The sequence below is a fragment of the Prosopis cineraria genome, unplaced genomic scaffold (assembly GCF_029017545.1).
Source record: "Prosopis cineraria cultivar Desert tree isolate PC_DT_omini unplaced genomic scaffold, ASM2901754v1 PC6, whole genome shotgun sequence".
Classification (NCBI taxonomy): Eukaryota; Viridiplantae; Streptophyta; class Magnoliopsida; order Fabales; family Fabaceae; genus Prosopis; species Prosopis cineraria.
Window position 1 is genome coordinate 15487957 of NW_026555337.1, and position 9280 is coordinate 15497236.

Below are 9280 nucleotides of genomic sequence, written 5' to 3' on the forward strand. Positions count from 1 at the left end.
AAAGAGTTAGCCTATTCCCATCCATACGTAAAATAATAACGATAATAATCACATTTAATAAAATCTGATCTAGGCATCCGAATGATCATGGTATAATTTTGTTATAGAAAGTGGAAATCTATTATCGTGGTACTTGTAATTTTATTTTGGTTGAGTAAAACAAGCCTGAAATATGATTGAGATTTTTATTTCTTTTAATTTTTACTTTGATATAGTGCTTTTTACTAGTGATAGATGTATATATTGCACTAAATTTGTACATAGCTCAATATTTCTTTGGTGAATTCCTTAGGTGACGAAGTAGATTAGGATAGATACAAGTTAGAGTTGTTCATGTCACCTAAAGCCCAACTCTTTCCAAACTATTCAGTACATCAACCAAGCTTTAGGTTGGCCATCAGGCAAAGGTCAAACCCTACCTTACCCCACCCGACCATGTCTTTTTTTTAATATTTTTTTAGCAATATTTATTTTCTGGCATTATTTTTTGGTTTAGTGATTCCATAAATTACATTATTTTTATGATTTTTCTTGACATTTTTTTACCATTGCAATTTTTTTAATCTCTTTCAAAATTTAAAATTTTTTTTAACTTAACACTATGTAAAAATAATTAACAATTATTGATCAAATGCAATTTTAAAAAAATTTACTTTGGATTCTAATATTAGTTTTACAAAAAATATATTTTAAATTATAATTTTTATATTTTTGAATAAAATTTTTCATATATTTTTTAAAAAAATTGTAAAAAAGTTTTCAGATCAATTGGGCCAAACTTGAATCAAACATTTAGACATTAGGCTAACCAGATAGATTATGACTTGATTGATGATTATATTGCATGTTAACTTGTGTCACGTTTTCATTTGAAGAGGAGTTAAAAAAACTCATCCAATTGCTAGATATATTGCAGCTGGTGATAGATATACTGCAGTAAATTCATTTGAGTCTGGATTTCCGTTCTTTTTTGCTCGCTTTCATTTTGTTTGCTGCATGATTTGAGGCATCAATTTTTGCATTGTTACCTATTCAACCATCTATTTCTTTTCCAATTTAGTATAGAGGTTTCAACAGCACAAAGGAACTCAAAAAACCTTTGATGGTCTGCTAAATCTGTTATAAATTGGGAATGGTTAAATACACAATTTGGCCTCAAATTGAGATTTTTGAAATTTCATATAATATTGCCCTTTAGCATTCATATAGTGCCATGGATAATGACAGTGATTGTACAATGTGAAAATTTTGGCCAAAAAAATACAATGTGAAATTGTAATCATAGTTCAAACCAAGAACAATCCAAGAGTGGCAAGTGCTATACAATCATCTAATGAGCAACTATCACCAAATAGAGCAGCCCAAGAGTATCAAGTATTGTACAATCATCAAATAAACAGCCAACACCAAAAAAGAGCAACCCAAAAGTAGCAAGTACTGTACAATCATCCAATGAGCAACCCAAGTGTTAATAGAAGCAACGACTAAAACAAAAGGAGCTGAACTATATGACTTGTTTAGGAGGTCAAGAGTTGAATTATGAACCTGTATTTATACCAAATAGTGTGAACAAATATTGCATTGTCTTGAAATTGTAATATGTAATAAAAGTTACATTGATTTGAATAAAAGTGACTTAATTTTCGTTTATACTATTATAATTTACCATTTGTAAATACTTGACTAAACTCAAATGCTTCAAGTAAAGTCTTATAACAATCAAGGGGTGCCTATAATCAAGAAAAGAACAAGTATGATATAATGTGTATGTTCTAAATCAACAAACTAGTAGGAATATTGTGTAGTTACCATCAACAAATTGGTGCAAGGCATTTTACTTGGAACATGTGTATCCAAGATCATATGATCATGATGTGCTTGAGTTGGTGAGGTAGCTTTTTCATGTGCATCCAACATCATGGGATCATATTGTAGTTAATGATGTCGTACTTTAAAAAAATGAAACCATGAATACATAATAAGCATACAGTACTTGAAAAGAAAAAAATGAAACCATGCTGTACTTTAAACGAATAAGAAGAAATTCATTATGATATACCAGTGAAGCTTTGTTAGAGGTCTTGACTGATCGAGAGGTTTTCTTAGTGATCACTATTATGATTCTCGTCACCATGGTCATCATCATATTCTTTTGATGAGTGTTATATGTGAAGTTTAGTCACTTTCTTAGTAAGTTCCAATACACCTTAATAAACTAGAGAGAATGCCTCTAGACTTTCTGATGCATCACTAGCTAACTTAACAAGCGTGGGGTATAATTCCCTATATCATCTTGACCTTTCTAGTTTTGGATCGTCTTCAATAACATTTCCCTTCAAATCATACACTACACTACATCTAGCTTCTCTTATCCACCTCTTTATTACATATTTCTTTAAGAGTAACTTCATATCACGTTCATACAATACTCTCAATGCATGACAACATAATATGCCTACTCATTCAAATTTTTTGTAGCTATAAATAATTGTCTCAGTTGAAGAATCAAATGTCAAACCATATTCACCTCTCCTATTAACCATGGTGATCACATGATTAAATAAGATTTCCTCATCTCCATTTTTCTTCCTTTCATTTCTCTCTTTTATATATGTAGATCACATTGAAGTTGGAACAAGTCAAAAATTGGTCAAGTGTAGATTTCAGAAAGCTGACGAAGCATACATGAATTTTGCAATATCAACCTTAGCAACTTATCATGTGTCTCAAAGTGAAGTTCCAATTCCTTATAGCGCATGTACTCCACAACTCGTTCAAATTGATGAAAGAATTGATTGACATTCAATTCAGGATTTGTGCAACTCTTTACACATGAATTGATATTTTCACTTATTTGAATGCTTCTCATGCCAAGTATCCTTAAGCCCTTTATATAACGTGCTGTCCATTTCTCTTTTATTTCATATATGGACATCAACCATGTGTTTTCTCCTATGTCATGCTTTAATAATAATTCTTGCCATGCTTCCTCAAACTTTGTTTCATCCCAACAATGATACATGCAATGCTTTAAATCACTTATGATATGAGAACCATCCTTTTTCAAGCTTTTAAGGTGCTTTATTATATTCCTTGAAGTATGCCATGCACACAAGGCATGCTTTACTTCAGGCATCACTTCTTGTACTGCCCATGCCATTACAGCATGTTGGTTAGTAAAGATGGTTAGTGGCTTCACATTCTTGTGTGCACGCAAAAATGTCTCAAAGAGCCATTTGAAAGTTTCAATAGTCTCATCATATAATAATGCGGCTCCAAATATCACAACTTCTCTGTAATGATTTATGCTAGAGAAAATAACAAGAGGTCTATGGTCACAATTTGTGCAATAAGTTGTATCAAGTGAAACAACTTCTCCAAAGCAAGCATAATCAATCAACATTCGTGCATTAGCCCAAAACACATTTATAACTTGCTCCTCCAAGTCTATTTGATGAGCATGAAAAAAAGATAGATTTTTTACCAATTGTTCTTCAAAGTAATGAAAGATACATTAAGCTTTAGTAAATGACATGAGTTTTCGCCTTCTTGAATTAAGATAATTTTTTACATCAACTCTTGTAAATCCTAAATTGGTTTAACCTCCTGCATATTCACTCATTAAATTAAATGTTGATTTTTTATTAATCCCAGCTTCCTCAGCAATTTCTGATTCAAATGCTTGAGCTGATGTTAGTCCACAAAATGATCGAAACATGTGCATAGCTTCAAGAGGTTGGAGGGAATGATTATGATCTAGAAAAACTTCACTTATTTTATACTTCTCATTTACTTGTACAACTTTCATTTTAGCTTTGCAATATGTTCTTGTCTCTGGTCTAGGCTTCTTGATGTTTTTACCCCGTTTGTTTAGTCTTTGCACCCCTTCTTTACAACAAACGAATAAGTAGGATGAATATGAACCATCTTTTCTCCTTTTATTAAATCTCTCTTTTCGAACACCAAAACCGGTTCTTCCACCATAATTTTTGCATAATTCCCATGCATCTTCTATATTGTCAAACTCAAGATTAAGTCTAGGAGTCAAATTTATATCCATAATATAAACCTGCAAAACTAATCGGCAAATTGAAGACTAAGTATCACTACATATGTATGCATATAAAGAGCCAGCATGTATACAATTGAAGAGCTGAACAAAGATATAAAACAGAGATGTACAAAATCGAAAAGCTGAAACTATAGAAAACCAAAGAGATAAAATGCAGAGAGATGATGCTATATATATAGAAATTCCAAAAATAGAGGTATAAAAACTAGCAGTGAAGCTATCAGCATATGTATAAAACTAAAGAATACATAATTGTGTAAAAAAATAGAAGAAGCTATCAACCATCAAATATAAGTGAATGAAAACCATCCACTACCCTTCTCATAGATGAAAGTAGCAATCTTTACTCGCCAAGATCCAATTTCAACAAAATCCTTTTTCTAGGCTGGCAATTTCTTCTCACACACCTGAATGAAGTTTTTTCAAAGCAACCTATGAATTTCTTATACATATAAATATATAAATTCTGGAAGTATCATTGTTTGGGTATTTATCTATGAATTCTTGTTTGAAATGGATAATATCTATTGGTTTATCTAGTTTAGGGACATAATTAGTTTTCACTTTAGAAGTTTTGACTGATTTTAGTTGCACTGCTATTTGTTTTAATTGGGCAAATTGAGTTGTTATCTAATTTAACACACACACACACACACATATATATATAGTTATATATTATGTACACGATGAAAAAGGACACTCTAGTATCTCGTCTCATCCTCAAAATCCTTTTGCCTTCTTCCCAAATTTTTTGTCCCCACCACTAGTTTGGCCTAGCTTAATTTGTCCCAAAATGATTGGGGATGCTAAGCCATCGGACTAATAGGTCTCATGCACATCACACATACTTAAAATATTGTTCTATCAATATGCATAACCAATGTTTTAAAAGTTGGTTAGCAATTTACAGTTCTCATGGTCCAATCAATTAGATCAGTGATCAAACCAATAACATAATAATTAAATACGAAATATTAAATATATATATATATAATTATATAAATATAAGAAATAAATATAAAATTACTACCTAACTTTAAAAATAAAGCCACATACTCCCATGAGTTAACAAGCCACAAGTAAAAACATGAGCGAAAACCCAACTTAAAATACAACAGTATCAAGTATGAGACACGAAAATATCAAGCAACCCAATTTTGGAAGTAAGGATATTAGCCATTTTCCATTATAGCAAATAACAGACCTTTTCATCATCTAATGTTTCTAGCAAAAGGAATGTATGTAAAGCTGGACCATGTTCATGAATATAGACCATTCCTTGTTTCTTTAGCTTGTTAATTTGTACATGTTTTGTTTGACTCCTAGGAAAATGGCAGAATGGGTATAAACCATGATAAACAGAGGACTAGGTATATTGTACATATAGTATCAGCTTCTGACCTATTTATGCACAGTGGAAACAAAGGCGGAACAAAGGATCCTCAGCAGGAATGTGAAGCTTAATTCATATCTTCTCCAATATCTATAGATATTAAAACTTCCTCATTGTTTATGTGCATAGACATCTCAAAATTTAAGAAAAACCCTAACTTAAAATAAACCTTGGAGAAGCATAAACAGCCAAATTTGTGTGTATATATATATATATATATTTTAAATCAAACGACAAGGGGCAGAAATTGGAGTTTTTTTTTTTTTTTTTTTTGGTTATGGCAATAGTTGACCCATCTGGTTATTACAAAGCCACCCTTGGTTCACTTAAGGTTCCTAGCTTTTTTGCTAGTCCAAGGAGGGGCAGAGGGAAAGGGTCATGCGGGTGAGCAAAACTGAACAAAAATTAAAAATTAAAAATCAATTAAATTAAATTCATTCTATTTGATTTTCTTTTAATAAAAATATTAATATTGATTGATTGATTCAATTCAATATGAGAATTATTGAACCAAATAGAACAAACCAATCAATTATATACAATTAATATGTATAATTTTTTTTGTCTTTTTATATTTTTGAAAAAGTGAATGAGCTCTCATGTGGGTGGATAAAAACATCTTTTTATTTTCTCCATATTTGTTTTTCCCTTTCCCGTTTTCTACACTTCCACGCATAGTGGTAGTACTTTTTGTTTAATGTGTTGTTTTTTTTTATTTTTATAATTTAGTTTTCAATTCTAGTACTGACTTCTATTAGTTTTCCCGTGAATCATGTAAGAAGATTGCTATTATTTATTTGGCCTTCAACACTAGGGAAGAAAAAATGGATAGAAGAAGAGTACAATACTCCATAAACTCAAATTAAAGCCCATTAATTGAATAAATCAATCAAATTAAACCATTACAATTTGATTCTGTTTGATCAAGTATTCCAATTTGATTCGATTCACACTTTTTGTATAATTCAGTCAATCAATGTTGGAAAAATTTGGTCTACCGATCTTGGAGAAATTGGATCCCAACTTTTCCAAAAATTGTTTTAATTTCTATTCAATAATAACTCAACTCTAATTCAACCATGAACACTTTTTGGTCCAATCAGTATGATTGTCTGTTTGTTCCAGTTCTTAAAACAATTATATATAGATTTAATGTTATATTAAATAAAGGACATTTTTAAAAAATTTTATTTTTATTTTTTAAAAATTAAGATTGTAAAATATTATTATTGAGCTTTGTCATACACACATAATATTGTCTCAATTATTTTATAATTTAAAATAAAAGGAGTATTACATAGACATTACATATTTCTAATCCTCAAAATTTATGAAAATTTTGTAGCATATGTAATTTTTTTAATCTTGGCCCGGTCCTTGAGTTCAAGGCAGCCTATCCCAACTCAAATGGTGAAACTAGATTAACGGCTCAGACCAAATAAAAGATTTGCGGTTAAGGAAAATAATACATAACTAATTTAATTACTTTTTAGAATTTTTATAAATGATTTAACTAAGCCTTACATCTAGTGATGGATGGAATATAAAGTCGGGAATAAGGGCCGGGCTTGACGGGCTGCCCGTTTAAGCCCATTTTAATAAGGGTTCGGGCTTAAAAATTTGACATTTTTTAGGGTAACCGGACTTCGAAGCCCGGCCCTTTTAAGCCCTAGAAAAACGAGCTCGGGTCCGAGCGGCTCGTGTACTATTCATAAAATATTGTTTTCACCTCTTTCCAGATAATGTGCAAATATTGATTTGTATTTTGTACCAGCAATTGGTTGAATTGTTTTGTGCCATTTTATAGTAATTTTATATTTTATCTTGTGATATATGTATAGATATATATTTGATAATAAAATAATTTAATTAATAATTATTGTAGGTGATGATGAAGAAGCTGCAGAAATAATTAATATTGAGTCTCCGTCTCCATCTTTCATAAATGAACCTACATCTGAGAGTTTAATATTTTATTTATGGATGATAATGAAGGAGATCTTAATTAAGATTGATGATGATGTTTGCTTTCATCTTATTTAGACTTTTAAATTTTTTGTTCATTTTTTAGATTATGTGAGACTTTGGTTTGATATATGTTAAATTTTAAAATATTTTAAATAAATTTTAATGTTGAATTTTATTTTATTTTATTTTATTTTATTCTTATCCGGGCTTACGGGCCTGACCCTGAGCCCTATGAATAAGAGCCGGGATTCAATTTTAAGATAAAATTGGGGTAACCGGGCTTTAAGGCTTAGGCCCATAAGGGCCGAGCCCATATGAGTTAGGCCCGCCCGTTTACCAACTCTAATGGAATATAGTCAATATTAAATCGACAACCAACAAAACTAAACTATTGATTGCAGGAGGCAAATTTGAAATATACATGTGTGCTTGTTAATAGTTATTTCTATTTTTAATTATAATCATACAATAATAACTTATGCGCTTTTATTAAAAAAAATAATGTGCGTTTTTCCAAACAATCTCGGGAATAAATTAAGCTCCACTCTTTTTTTTTTAATTAATGACTAGTTAATATTAATAATAAAAAATAAAAAATTATAATAAAATATATATTTTATTTTATTTAATTATATTAGACATGAATGTGCATACGAGACAGTGTGCAAGAATTTTTATCGTCTTGGGAGCCCCTTGACTTGTGCCTGAATCCGCCCCTGAACATATTTTCAAAAAATTAATTAAATTGCTTCAGCCATTGTCATTTATCTACTGAACTAAAAACTACTCTCTTTTGATATAATGATCAGCCCAATTTAGTTGCTGAGTGTTCATCTGTTTCTCAATCTTTTGACTTAACTACATGACCCACCTGCAATAACGTGTAAATAGCAAGCATGTATCTTTTATTTTGTTTTCTTAATACAAGACAATGGCCGTATCCAAGAGGCCTGATTGATGCGAATCGGCCACCAAAATATCCCGGCATCTTGGAGGAGCACTAATGATGCAAAACTCGGACCAAACTGAATGGTCAAGCTGCCAACTAGAGCCATCAATAGCTCAATTTGGATCAAAAAATCATTTAAGAAGTTGAACCAAATTAAACCACTTTGGATTAAGAACTGGATCCAATTCTTAAAAACTAAGCAGCTAAAAAATTACCCTTTTTCTATTTTTATAAAATAACTTATTTTTTTAATCATTTGATGTTATACTATATCATGTAATTTTTTAAGTCCTAATAAACTTAAAATATTTAATTTTATTTTTTAATTAAGTAACAATTTCATATTTATTTTATATTTAAATTATTATATACATATATAAATTTTTTTGACCATTAATCCAACCTAACTGAATCATACGAATCATAAACTGCTAGCCTTTTCAATTTAATATTCAATCTAATTCTAAAAACAATAATAAATGCTATGGAGCATAGTATGCAAGTTTGATTTAACCCACTCGATTGAATCAGTAAATCATTAAATTAATATCTTAATTAATTTAATAAATGTTTTATTTATCACTGATTTGATTATAGTTTTGACCATTAACTTTTGAACTAAGGAAGAATGACATTAAAGTCCAAAAGTAATAAATTTATGATAGTTAAATTTTTAATAAAATTTTCTGAAAAATCAATTATAAATATTAATTTAGATAGTCATAAGTTCATAAATTCTAATTACAAATTATACATTTAAATTTTAAATATAACTTTCAATTGATGTGTTTCAATTGAATCAATGCCTTGACTAGTTCAATACGTTGGAGTATCTATGTGAATTACAAGCATATTTTATGTCATGAAAATGGCTAAAAATGGACCCCAATAAGAAAGA